This window comes from Astatotilapia calliptera, chromosome 19, assembly GCF_900246225.1.
Source record: "Astatotilapia calliptera chromosome 19, fAstCal1.2, whole genome shotgun sequence".
Lineage (NCBI taxonomy): Eukaryota > Metazoa > Chordata > Actinopteri > Cichliformes > Cichlidae > Astatotilapia > Astatotilapia calliptera.
This window is the reverse complement of record NC_039320.1, coordinates 4,122,256-4,137,470: the sequence shown is the minus strand read 5'-3', so window position 1 is coordinate 4,137,470 and position 15,215 is coordinate 4,122,256.

Here is a 15,215-nt window from a genome sequence, read left to right as displayed (position 1 = left end):
TTCAACAACACTCTTTTTCTTTATATTGAGAGTTAACCTGAAATAAAAACCCTCTCTGGGTCAAGGTAGTCACAGAGCATGCTTGTGTATTGGAGCCAGACAGGGAATACACGCGCCTTTGTCCAGGGGAGTTCCCTTTTCATAGTCATGGCTCAAGAGAAGAAAGACAACTAAGGGCTGCTCTCTAATAGCTCCGTGGGCCACCCTTCCCAAATGAGGCTCTCAGCAGAAGCTTGAAACTCATCAGCATCACTTAGTCATTCAGCATCTGGCTGCATGTAGTGATGGCTCATGTTTCTCTCGCCTCTTGGTATTTGTTTTACTTCTGTGAGTGATGCAAAACTCTACCAAGATAAAGGGGTCATACAGTAAAATCAACCCTCCACACACACTTGGTGAACAACCAAAACTCCATCTAATTAACATGATGCATAAATGGTAAATGGCCTGTATTTGTATAGCGCTTTACACATCCAGTCATCCACCCATTCACACACAATCTTAAAATTTCATAGAAAGTGAAACATTTTCATACATCAGAGTTTTAAAGGCAGTTTGTGGAATATGAGAGATCCATTAGCTGCTCTGACAGATGCCATTAATGTTATGTTAATACAACCAACAAGCATGCAAGCCTTCGCTTCTACAGGGAGAAAAAAATCACAGTAGTCTGTCAATGATGGGTGGCATTTAGATTCTCATTTTATTTGCGATTCAGTCAGTTGTGAAAGTTTACCCAAGGAGCAGTCACAAACATAGACAATAAAGGTGCTGTTTTTAATCAAAAAATAAAAAACACAAGAGCTGTCAGCAGAAATGAACCTCACATTCTCATATTTGGTATACAATCAAGTTGTGTAATAAATACTTGTATGAAAGATAATTCACCTACAGTTTAAGTAGCATGAAATAAAATAAAACAATCAATTAAAAGTTCCAACAAAACACGGCAACTGGAGATGTAAGCCTACTCTTGCCTACATGCTTCTGATTTCCTGTTTTACTTTCAGTTACAAGTTACTGCGAGGTTTTCAGGATCAAAGCCGTCATTTTAAAACAATGGATGTCAGAAATATTACTCCAGCTCATGGGCACATGACAGAGGAGTGAGAGCTATACAACTCTGTTTAGCTCTGTGCACATGCAGCTGAATGAGACAAAAGCAAAGAGAAACACTATCATCATCATCATCATCATTACCACTGCACTGAAAGGGATCTTTTTCTCACCTGCTCGACATATTTAACATACACTGTAATCTCAGTCTTTCCTGTCTCCACACATTCCCCACTAATGACTTTATGAAGCTACTTACTAAACGATCAAGAACGACTTGTTTCTATCACTTTGCCACTGGGAGTCATTAGGTATTACAGGGGCCTGCTGGGCTCTGGCCCTCAACTTGACTATGAATGAGAGTCCAGTGAATGGGCAGGTATGCCGTCTGACTCCAATACACATTCAGGGACTGCTGTGGGCTGTGACTGTAGTTGGTCAATGAAGAACCTCACACGCCCTAAAGATGAAACCATAACATGAGACTGTTTTTCAAAATTGTTACTTTCTAAGTGTTTTTTTTTTAAATTTCTTAAAAAAGCGAGTTGACCTGCTAGAAGTGGACAGCTTTAAAATCAGCTTCAGTGCTTGAACCCCCTGGGTTACTGTTTAAGGAAGTGTGAAGAGGCAGGACACAGAAATATTGAGATATATTAACAAAAAACAACAAAACACCAGTGCATATCATTCTCTGTCTCTGTATGGTGACTTCTAATAAATACTGTCGATAGCTTAATAATTGTTCTATATTTCTTTAGAAATAAGTCAGATCTTGTCACAACATGTCTCAAGACTTTCATGATAAGTCTGAGGGGGGGGGGGGGGGGGGTGTCACAGGCTATTAAATTGCAAATGAGTCTTTGAATGTAAAAGACTTTATACCCGTGTCATCAACCATTAGTTTCAGATAAAAATCTTTCAATCACATATAAATAACATTTATGATTAGCCCTGGGGAAACTTTCTTATATATATTTGGTTCTTTTGGCGTTTTACTAGCCCAAGTCATTAACTTGAATATATTTACCTGTAATCATACAGCAGGTCATTTAAAAGCAGTTATAAACTGGCTGTCTAGAATGTATGTGAACATACATGTGTTTAATTTTGCTCTATAACAGCGGTCCCCAACCCTCGGACCGGTACCGGTCCGTGAGTCGTTTGGTACCAGGCCGCGAGAGTTGAGGCTCAGGTGTGAAATGTATAGTTTTCAGGGTTTTTATCGGTTTTCAGCGTTATTTTGTTATCATTTTTATCGTTAACTCGTTTTTCCTGGGTCTTTTCACGTGTGTTATGAATAAATTTTCTTTTTTTCGGGACAGGTACTAGTTTTATTTTATTGTATTTATCCGGTCCATGAAAATATTGTCGGGCATAAACCGGTCCGTGGCGCAAAAAAGGTTGGAGACCGCTGCTCTATAAGACCTGATCTCATTAAAAGAGCTGGAGAGAAATAAAAATCGGTATAAAAGCGATGTTTTGTATTCCTCTAATGAACAAAGTAATTACAGTATTGGAAATAGCTTCTTTTGCATGTGACTATGTATATTCTGTGTGTTTTCCATTTATATGTGTGGCGGCAGAAACAGCCTCACTGCAGCTCTGTCCTTCAGTGTCGACACCGGAGCTGTGAACTGACTGCATGAGCTGCTTTCTGCCACCATTCACTTAAATAATCGTCTATACTGTCAACTTAATGAAGGATTAACTTTCTTGCTGAGGAGTTTCTGTTCACTGGCTTTACAGGCACCGCAGCATCAGTGTATTCAAGCTGTCAGACACAGACAAGCCACTACTGGGCCAAAGAAAGAGTCTGTTAATCGCTGATTTCAGCAGAGCAAAATCCAAAATAAAGAGCCAATTCCCTCGGTAACTTTTAAAAAATAAGGATTTCAATAAGTCATTTGATAGAGAAAAGTGGTGATGGTGAGACACAATAAAAACAGCATTTCAATATTTAGATAGGATAGCCTTTTCAGCCATGCTAGCAGCTTAGCTATCATATCTGTCAGCTACAGAAATATATATATATATTATATAGTTCTGTCCTCCGTCAACAAACCCCCAGTGTCTTTCCTTTAGGACCGCTATAAGGTGGACATTTGTGGTTTTAGTGGATCGTTTTTTAAAAGATGCTGCTTGCCATTAAATTGATGTCCCGTTCTATGGATTTCTGATAAGTTTCATGATCTAACAGCTAATCATCTGACCCCAGATTACATTTAACAAAACTGTAATTTTGTTCCTAATTTACTTTATGACCACATAATGACCTACAGAAATGAAAGTCCCATTAGCAAAACTTGTGTTTAGAACACAATTCAGTGTAAATTCAGCAAGCTAACAAGCTAAACCTAGCAAACATAATAGCAAGGTGTAGCCCAACATTACGCTTCAACCATGTATTCCAGCTGTGCACATTTTCCCTTACTTACAGGAATTCATGCTGCTGCTGCTGCTGCAGCTGCTGACCTTATAAAGTATTTATTGTTGCATACAATGTAAAAAAAATTGCACCATGAACTGAGACACTTGCTGTACGTGAAGCCTGTGCAGATAATTGTGGGTGCAAATCTGCCTGGTCTATTAGAACTGATTTCCATCATGCATGGTTCTGGCACACTGATGTGGTCAAATATATGTGCAGCCATTGTAAGCGACAAGCTTTGGTAGTGCTTCATATTACCGGTTACTTTCAGTACCTAAAAATGCTTACCAGTAGGCACAGACAAGAGGTAACAGCTAGTGCTTTAATAGGAAAAACAAATTATACTATAAGTATATTTCATGTATAAACAATGTGATTGCATTTTTTGGGGGAAATGGGCTGTAAAGTCCTCCAGATACTGTGTTTTTCAAGTGGCGCTAGTTTCCAAAAAAGATTTCAGAAGTAATAAATAAATAAAAAGAAAAGTACAAAAAAAATTGAATTAATTTCAGAGGCTTTGATTATCTCAATTTATTTAAAATTAAGGGTTGGATTAGTTAGTTCAAGACAATTTGTTCTTTTGCTTTTTAATATTATAATTTATTATTTGTTTAACATTCAGTTTATTCTGTTCAAAAGTCGACGTTAATTAAAACATTGGTCAATTAAAAATGTTGCAGTCTAATTTACTCATCACTTACTTTAATGCTGACAATTGTTACCCAATTATTCTCCCGTGCCTACATTTATCCCCTGAAAACATGCACATGTGTGCATTTTTTCTAATTATTACTCATGATATAACATTGTCCAGACATGCTCTGTAAGGACACGAGGAGGAAACGGTCACCAAAGGAGCTGTGTGAGGCTAAAAGCAGTGGATCCCTCACCAGCTGGGCTACAAAGAGCACAGGTCACAATAACACATGTACCAGTTGTTGCATTGCAGAGGTATTCAAGTATAAAAACAATAATAAACACAATGTTTTGGTTCTATAACATTTTTCTATCATTACTTTATCATGGATTAGGTGCAAGAGTTGTTAAGTGTGGATAACTGAATAACAGTTTAATGCAATAGCAAACTGTGCCTTGTTCTCAGATGGACAGCAAGTGGAGAGTGATGGATGAGATGAGGAGATGGAAGGAGGAAGAGCGTTTTTTTAAATCTCTTGCCTGATGGTTCCAAGTACTGTCACCAATCTTTGCATTTTATTATTATCTCATAACACTTGTTTAATCAGCTACCATCTCTCCTATGAACCTTTTACAGTCTACAGTCTCAGATCAGCACAGCCCTGCCCACCAGCACTATCAGCAGCAGGAGCAGCAGCAACCCCTCCACAGCAACCTTGTACCCATCAGGTAAAACATAGGCTACGTTTGCTTTGCATTGTCCCCACCTGATGACAGTGATATAATATGATGTGAGTCCATATTAGATTCTTGATGAATGTGTGTTGTTGTTAGTCAGCCTGTTTCTGTGTGGCCCTTTTTAACTTTGAGCACCTTCAAACATCTCTGCATGGCTCTGACCACTGCAGTGGATTTTAAATGAAAAAAAAAAAAAAAATCAAGATGTGATTGAAATACCAGCTTTCAGCTTTAATTCAAGGGTTTTTCCAAAAAAAAAAACTTTTTCTAGAAGTTGTACCCATTTGTGCACATAGTCTCCATTTTCAGAGACCTGATTAGATCTTGTGAAGTTCTTTTTCTTTAGGATGGAAATGATTCTGTCATCATGCACTTTAGTTGTTTTTCACGATCTTTCAAGCCTTTGGTGTTTCTGAGATGGTCATTCATTCTTTTAAGAATTTACCAGATTGCTGATTTGTCCACTCCTAACGTTTTTTCTGTATGTGATGGCTTTAAATTGCCTATTTGTGCCCTGTAGTAAAAATTACAACCAAAAGCTGCAAAATGCAAAATCAACACCTTGAATTTTGATATTATGTTTGCATCATTTGCCATGTAATAACAAGGGAACAGGTCTCACACAGCCATGAAACTGTTTGTCAACTTTCAAATTCATCTCAAGCCTCTGAAAATGGGGGACTGACTGTAATTCCCGATGCCAGCATTACCTCTGACAAGGAGATTATGTTTTCATTAGCATTTGCGTGCAGGTGTGTCATCATTCTGTTTGTAAACATGATCGTTCAATTTTTTAATGACATTTGATTAAACTTCATGTGGGTGCAAAGTGGGGTCCTGTTCACAATCCATTAAAATTTGGCTTACAAGTGTACTGCGTATTGTCAACACATAGAAATTACTGGATGAAGATTTAAAATGTTTTGTCATGTTTGACCTCAAAATGTTAAACTTCCACAAAAACAAAAACTTCCTTAAAAATCTGCTGCCTTTGTTTGTATTGGCAAAATTTAGAAAAATGGTATATGGTGATTTTAAATATCATATATAATATTATATGCTTAAAACTAAATCCGTCCCAGAGAGTGAACTGCCTTTATGGCCTCTGAGAGCTTCATGTTTTAACTGTGATACAAAAATTTTGCTGTGTCTGTCTTTAAAGTGTAATAAGATTAACGGTGCGTTCCCATCTAGCAACCAGCTAATTTAATGGCCAAGTCAGTCACCTGATCTCAGCCCAGTAGAGCATGCATTTCTTTTATTAATAAGTGAAGGCAGAGATCTGAAACACACTGATTGGTGAAAGGCCTTATAGGTGGCATCATCATAACCTTTTTGAGAAAAGTTTGGTCAGACATAGATACCACATTTAATAACAAACTTTTCTTGTCTCTCTAGTCAAATTAGCGTCCCCATTAGTCTTTTGATAAATGCATAAATTGTAGACTTTTGAGATCTTCACTGAGTCATAAGGCTTCTTTTTAAAACCAGTCTTTCCAGTGTTTAAAAGGGTGGGCTCTTCCCAGGTGCTTTGAGGGACCCCCTCTATCTTTAACGGAGGTGAGAATTGGCGGGTTGGACTTTAACACTTGACCTCTGTTTACACTTCCTGTGGGTGTCAGAGCTTGTCTATAAAGCACTTCTTGCAGGGTTTTGCAGCATTGAAAGAAGACAGAGAGAGGCCAAGCACCCTGGCGCTGTGAGCTCAATGCACTGCTGCTCCTGGGCTGTGATTATAGGGACAAGCCATTTCCTCTCTTCACATTCTCTGTTTGCTTATGGTACTGCCACACTTCCTCCACCCCCCCTACACTCAGGCCTTTTATAGGAAATGATGACAAGCCTGCATATTCAAACCCGACTGTTCAGGTCACTGTCTGGCTGACAATAAAGATCTAATGAATGGTAGAAATCAGAAAACTCCTGTCTTCCTCCACTGACCCCCAACCAGTAATAGGGTCTTTAGGGTCTTTACCTTACAATATAAACCACCTTCAGGCAACCTTGTTGTGATTTGATGCTATAGAAATTAAATTGAATAGATTTTTGTTTTGTAGTCTGTTTGACATTGAACTATGAATCATTCAAGGATTAAGACACCTAACTTAAGGCATAAACCAATGTTGTGTAGACACATAACTGAGCAAAGAACCCATTTAAAATTGCATCTTCAGGCATCTTTAGTCATTTTCAGCCTGTCACAAAAACAAGCTATTTGTTCCCAATTGTTTAGGTGAAACCATGAAAAATGCCAAAGATAAAACAGTTTGATCTCAGCATGCTGTGCAGTGGAAACTGGAGGAAATTGTACCAGTGGAAGACAAAAGAAGAAGTGGCAGGCCTAAAAAACAATCATTAAAAATATCTAAAAGTCACACTCTTAAGAAAGGAAAAATCCAGCAAAGACCTGACACAGGACCTGAGTTAAACCATCTACTATTCACTGGAGCCTTGTCAGAAATGCTGTCAGTAGAAAAGTGGCTCTCAAGAAGCCATTATTAAGGGAAACGGAGAAAAAAGACTGGTGTGGGAAGATACACAAGAAATGACAGCAGGTGACAACAGGTCTCACGTAGTGAAGAATCTAAATTTGTATGAAATTGTCTGAAAAAGAATCACATAAGCTGATTGAATATGTGACCGGCATTAGCAAATTAGATTACTGTCACCAGGCATAGAGGAAATTAGGAATGAAGAACAAAAGTGAGTGTCTACATCTATCTATAAAGCATGGTTGAGGCTCTGTCATGGTTTGGAGCTTCACTTAAGTCAGTGGATCCTGTTAAAAATTTAAGGAAATATGAAACAAGAAAAGTACAGTCAGATCTTGATCCACCATGCAATACCAAAAGCGTCAGCTTGATCATTAAAATCTTCCATTTAGAAGATTTTGATGTGAACAGACAACATGCGGTCAAATGAGTTCTCTTTGCAAGTGAAACAAACCATCCTTAAGCTGCGAAGACAGAAAAAACCCATCCAAGAAAATGCTACAATATTAGGAGTGGCAAAATCTACATTTTGGTGCATCCCGAGAAAGAGCCAAAAGGTTGATTCTGTTCAGTGGGAGCGTTTTCCCACTGAAAATGCTGCTGTCAGATGAACTGAATCAACCTTTTGGGATTTACTTACCTGGATGGTTAAGCATGCATCAAGACATCCTGAGAAAACAAAGAAAAAAGAAGTCAGTGAACTCAGCAATGCAAAAAGACCTGGACATCCATGGAAGGCAACACCGGTGGATAATCGCAGAATCATTTCCATGGTGAAGAGAAATCCCTCCACAGGAGCAAACCAAGTGAACAGCACTCTTCAGGAGGTAGGCATATCTACATCAAGTCTATCATAAAGAGAAAACTGCATGAAAGTTAATACAGAAGGTTCACTGCAAGGTGGAAGCCACTCATAAGCCTCGGGAATAGAAAGGCTAGATTGGCTAAAACAAAAAACAAAACTCTAAAAAAGCCAGCACAGCACACACAGGACAGAAGCAGCCGAATGAATTCTGAAGTGTTCAGAGACATACTGTCTGCTTAAATCCAGCTAAATGCACTCAGATTGATTGGGAGGCATTTCATAATACAGACAATGAACCAGAACATATTGTGGTGTACAGAACCAAAATGAGAAGATGGTTGTCTTTATCCAAATACTTGAATCAAACTATATGCTCAGTGTATCAGAAGAGTACCTGGGCAAGTGCTGGTTTAGCTCATTGGGTGAACAGGCAACACATGCTGCATAGCCACAAAAGCAGTGGATTGGATTTAAGTCATAGCCCCTTGCCTCATGCATAAAGGCAGTGAAAAAAGTACAAGTTTATTAAAAATTAAATGTAAAAAGCTATTGATTGTGGGCCTGTGTAAATAAAAAAGGTTTTTAGTTTGTTCTTGTGTATGCACAGATGGTCAGCAGGCAGCTTGTTACAAAGAACAGAACCACGATAGCTGAAAGCACCTTCAGCACACTTCAATCTAATTCTTTACAATAAACTAGTAAAAATATTTTAGGGGTAATTCCACATTACACTGGGAGCCAGTGAAGTCCCTTTAATGCTGAGTAATATGGTAAAATGTCCGTGTGGCCGTAAGGATGGTGCATTTTGAATGAGCTAAAGTTGTCCTATTGATAATTTGGATAATCAGGCAAATACAGCATTGCAATAATGTAAACTGGTTGATGTGAACGTATCGACCAATTCCTTTTTATAATCATTTTGTGTTAGGAGTCTTCTAACTTTACATATATTTTTAAGTGACAGAAAGCAGTTCATGTAATACTATTGATGTGATTATCAAACCACTGTTTTCTGAGCACTGTTCAGAATGACTCCTGAGTTGCTCAGTGCAGTTTAAAGACAGATGATAGAAATATCACCTGCATAAGAACGGTAGGATATATTAGAATTCTTTATGACACTGACAAGCAGGAGCATGTAAAGGTTGAAGACTAATGAACAAGGACTGACCCTCAGGAACCTTTGATTGAAAGGGTTGTGCAGATCTAACCTGAAAGCACTACTTTCATTCTTATGTTGTAATTTTGGTGATGGGATAAACATTTGTTTACAGTTAGAAGGAAACTGTAAATGAATGTTGTGGTTTGACGCGTAACTTCAAAGTTTATAGTTGGCTCACCTTGGCTGTAGTCTTTTGTTTCTGTCATGTAGCCTGACTTTGAGCTGAGCAACAGGGACTTTAAACAGCAGATCAAAGCAGCTGTCTCCATGGAGAAATGACAAACAAAGACAGATTTGCAGATTATGTGGGCCATGATAGACAGAGTGCAATAATTAGAGTGGACGGCCCACCTAGAGGCACACTACATCTCACTTCCCTGTCTGCTCCAGTATGCAAAGAGTCAGGGGACACAATGGCTTATTTAGTGTTTTTTCACAAGAGCAGACTGAGCACTTCAAACAAGACCACACACAGGCTCACAGGTAGAACCAGGGACGGCATCTGGTGACATCTGGTGGACAAGTGAGGTACAAGCTGTTAAAGTGATGAAAAACATCCACATGGAAAAAAAAAGTCATAAAGTCAATTCGTGTTTCAGTTGTCCAGTTTATTGCCACCTTGGAAAAAATGTTGCTCTCCTCAGTCCTTCAAGAACTGGTGGAGTCCTGAGTTATCATCTACTGTATTCAGAAACTGTAACATTCTGCGCAAACATTTTTCCCATGATCCTTTGTCATTTACAGTAAATTAAAATATTAACTGGTTATAATATCCTACTGTCACAATATCATGCTGTTCAAAGTACACAAAGCAGTCAGAGTCAGTAAAAGACCGGTAAAATAATAGAATTTAATTTGCCAAAAACTTATCAAAACTGAAGCACAAACCTCTTGGACGGCTTGTACCTCATTTATATCATTTTAAACGCTTTATTCAGGCCTAATAAATTCATATATAACATGACAACATTTTCATACTTTGTAAATGATGGATTAACCATTTCTAAATAATGTACAAAAAGGATTTAGGAGCTCTTTATTTCTCATGGTATCATTTAGAAAATCTAAGTAAATGAGTAAGAAAGTTTATAGATGTACATTCAAATTAATCTTACTATAATGATCTTAGCTTATGTATGTACATATGTACCCATATCCTCGTCAACAGGTAGGCTTATATGAATGAAACTTTGCATAAGCATCTTAATACATACAGCAATTATTAACATCTATATGTTTTTTTTTAATGTATTATAAATCTCTATTCTTTTCATTTGGATTTCTGCAAATGCAATGTGTATATGACATTCTCTGTATTTTTTTTTCATGTTAGATTCAACATACGTCACACATATAACTTAACAGTGACCAAAATTTATATCCATGGCTAATTCAGGCAGTTACAGGATATTTATTAAGTATTTTACAGCACACCGTCTACTATAGGCCTTATAAAACATTTGCAAATGAATCTCAAAGATCAGAATGACCTTGAGAGTCAAAACAGTCTCAGCTATCATCATAACAGAAAAGGGAAACAGACAAAGCACAAAAATGATGCGGAACAAACAAAGATTTATTGTTAAATAAAAAAAAAATAACCCATCCGAGGTTTATTGATTAGTAAAATGTAAGTTGGGCTAGAGACTGTAGGAATGGGATAAAGAGGAAATGAATTAACAGAACACTTTCAACTTAAATATATTTACTTTGTATCGAAATATATTTTTCAATTAAAATAACACAGATGAGGTTATAAACTGTTGTAACAGTTGTAATCACCATAAACAAAGTGAAGTCTCAGAGGGAAACCTCTCTGGGACGTTTAAGAGTTTGGAATTTCTTTACATCATCATCCTCAACTTCTGCAGTCAGTTAGTTAGTTAAGGCAGAGTTAATGAAAACTCTGTGCAGCTCCTAGACAGCTTCAACTTCAGCCAGCATCTCCTGGCTTCTTGTCGCCAAACAACCTTTTAAACCGGCTTAAGAGATTAATGTCTAGATGCCTCCAGATGCCTGGTATGTCCATTGAATTGGTGCCATTCAAACCACCTCCCTCAACTCCTTGCTCTGCAGTTTGCTCACTAATTTCTGCAAGACCAAAAGCACGTGAAGAGGTGATGCTAGCAAACAGACGACCTGCAGCTTATTGATCACAGCAGCCAGGCCTCTAATTTTAATAATTACCTGTACAACAAATGTGTGCGTTTGCGGGTGCATGTGTGTGTGATTTGGTGAACGACTCTTTGAGTTTTTAACTGAGTAGAAAGGCGCTATATTGAGTACCAGTCCATTTATGAGTTGTTAAAAAGAAATTCACCCACCATACGTTTGCTTTAAAGAGTGATACTACCTCTGAAGATCCAAATCTTTTTGTGTTTTGTTTTTGTTTACATCAGGTTAAAATAATTTTTTTAAATGAAAAAAAGGAGATTGATTCACTTTTGGAGCTCGCCTCTAGAGGCCATTAAAGGAACTGCACCTTTTTCTACACCGTCCTGTGCTCTTCGACTGGTGTTACACTACAAGTGACACCGACACTACACCCACATGGTCAATACATAAAACAACAAACAAAGAAAACCTTTAATATTATATTATATTATATTATATTATATTATATTATATTATATTATATTATATTATATTATATTATATTATATTATATTATATTATATTATATTATTACACATTAAACAACCCCTGCCAGGGGAAATTAGTGAACAAAACTAGTGTGAAAACTACTTCCTATAACTTCAACTGAAGTTTTATTTGCTGGGAGAAGTTAAGGAGGTGCCAAGCAAGCTAAAAGTGAGCCCATGGAAACCAAATATCTCCTCTCACATAAACTCTCCGTCAGTAAAAGAACAGTTAATCATCAATTCAGTTCATCTCCATGAAGATGATGCAAAAAAAAAAAAAATTATAATTATCTGCATAGTTTGTGAATCCTCACTTGGAATGTGACATTTATTTCCCAAAGAAGAGAGAAAGAAAAACAACAAAGTGTCTGTGAAGGTTCTCAGTCATCCAGGTCATCGTAGTCAAAGGAGCTTGCAAAGAAAAGCGTCTGGACTTCTTTAAGTTGCTTGAAGACGTTTCACCTCTCATCCGAGAAGCTTCTTCAGTTCTAAGGTCAAATGGTGGAGAGTCCCAGATATAAACCTAGTGGGAGTGACCCCCCACAGAGGGACAACAGGACCCCCTGATGATCCTCTAATCGCCTGAGCCAAAACAACAAAGGTTTTCTTACTCCCGTTTTTGTCTTACACTAATGTCGCCAGTAGGTGGCAGCATACCACCGCTGGTTGCAGCACATGTTGAATCAGTTACTTTATAATAAATAATAACAAACACAATGTTAAAGTTGTCTGTGGATTATTTTTGAGGGGGAAATTACTAACTGCAAAAGAATAAGCAGTAGAGTGAAAAGTGAAATTACAGGAGTTTTTAAAACGTTGCTGGTCAGAAAAAGTGTGGGGAACTCTTTAAATCAGTGTTGCCCCAATACAGTGGACGTTTTCTGAACAGGAAGTTAATCCCTGCATAGATGGATGAAATTAATCCCAATTAATTCAGTAATAATAAGGAATCAGTCATTTGGGTGATAATCGGCAAGAGCTCCTAATTGTTGAGCGAATATTTAGTAACGTTTCCTCTGATACTTGTGGAACTTATTAACTTTTAATCCCTGACCTCATCCATGATTAATAACTCTCTGTCTGATCCTGTGAAAATGAAGCCCCGCACTGGCTCTGACAGATGGGCAGCCCAACTGCTGCCAGCTGCTTTCTATGCAATATTCAAGATGCATATGCCTGAGCGTGCACGCGCAGACACACATATACACACACAACCAGTGCCCATGGCTCACATTGGCAGTTGAACAAAAGGACAGTCTCAGTATCACAAGGACGGTGATTTTATTCCTAGACAGGCTGCCCCTCTTTTCTTGTAGTTATCCATCAAGGTGACAACAGCAACATAATTTAGGCTATTTGAGAAAAACTGGGAGATGTCATAGAATGATGACTGTTGAGGAATTTTCGGAGCTATCTGTAACATACTTTATTTTTATGCATCATTTTTTTCTGTATTACAAATGTAATAACTTAGAAATGAAATAATCAAGTTGCAACTGAGCTTCAAGTCAAGGGCTTGAAGACGGATGTTTATTTTTACATGCGTTTCTGCCATTGTGACACTTTACTGCAGCTATGTGCAGTGTTTGCTAGTGGCTCTTTCTGCCTTTAGTTTTGTCCCTTTTCTGACCAAGGGAGTCTCGCGTTATCACTCAGTATCCCTGATACTAAGTGATACTCACTATCTCACTATATCGGCTAAATGTATATCTGCTACAGTTCTGAGGGAAACTTCCAAGAAGGTAAATGCTCTCTCCAGAGGATGAATACAAACACCACAGAAAGAGGATGAAGAGACTTGGTGGTAAAATGAGGAACTGCGTTCAAAGGATGGTGCCTTCAGCTTCCAGGCCTCTATTGCATGGACTCAGCTCCCAGTTTGGATTTGACAGACACACACCTTAACTATTTTATGATTAGACTTAAAACCTTCCTTTTTGATAAAGCTTATAGTTAGACCTGAATCAGGTGACCCTGAACCCTCCCTTAGTTACACTGCAACAGGCCAAGGCTCCTGTTTCCACTCTCTTTGTGTTTATTCACCACTTTGTGTTTAATCATAAGTTATTGTTAATCTCTGGCTCTCTTATACAGCCTTTTGTCTTTTGTCCTGTCTACCTCCCCTCACCTACAGATGGCTGCCTGTCCCTGAGCCTGGTTCTGCTGGAGGTTTCTTCCTGTTAAAAGGGAGTTTTTCCTTCCCACTGTCACCAAGTGTTCGCTCATATAGGGTTCGTCTGAATGCGGTGGTGTTTTCGCTATATTATTGTTGGGTCTTTACTTTATAATATAACAATATAAAGCACATTGTTCTCTCTTGTGTGTGTGTGTGTGTGTGTGTGTGTGTGTGTGTGTGTGTGTGTGTGTGTGTGTGTGTGTGTGTGTGTGTGTGTGTGTGTGTGTGTGTGTGTGTGTGTGTAAAAAAAACTGTTTTTGACCAAAAAACGTGTGTGAGGAACATTTTCAAAGACTAAAAGCATCTGCTTCATGTACAAACCACATTAAACTGTGTGATCTATGCTCGGTAGTACTGCATATGATTATCTGTTTCCTGTGTAGTACAAGTGTACACTTTGTCACTGAAGCCTTTTAGAAATTCTTTTTTTTCTTTGCTTTCTAAGACAACAGAGCAGTGTCTATCAAATGCCATGAAACAGCCTAAGACTGAGCGCTCTGGGGGAAACTCATGTCCTTCAGCTGATAATTGTTCATGTTTTGAAGCAAACGATGCGTTATAAACACATTTAGTTTAAAAGTTTTAAATCCATCTCTTACTGATGACCTACATACACGGTTTTATCTGCTTATAATAAACGCGTCAATAGCAATAGCAATTTTGAAGAATACAATAGTTAAAAATGCTAAAAGCAGGAGATACTTAAATGTCACCAGTATGTGGAGTTTGTTCTGAGGTGTCCCTGTAAAACACTATGATGGTATCTAAATCCATTTCCCCAGCTGCTGCATAGATAAAGATCTGCTCAGCAGAAACTGTAAACAGCCAAGGGTATTCACTCACAAATTCTCCCACTGAAGTCGTTTTTTTTTCTCACAGTGTGGAGCCTGACTTAACAGCCTGCTCAACGCAACATGATGAACTTTGCCTCACTCGTTTGCTCGGCTTAAAAGCAGTTTGTTTTATTCTATAACTATACATTTCTGTATTACTTTTCTTTATCTTTGTTGTTTTTACATTTAAATGCAGCTAAGATTGTATTTATTAAAGTCTACATTTCTTCTTCTTTGCCTTATGGAT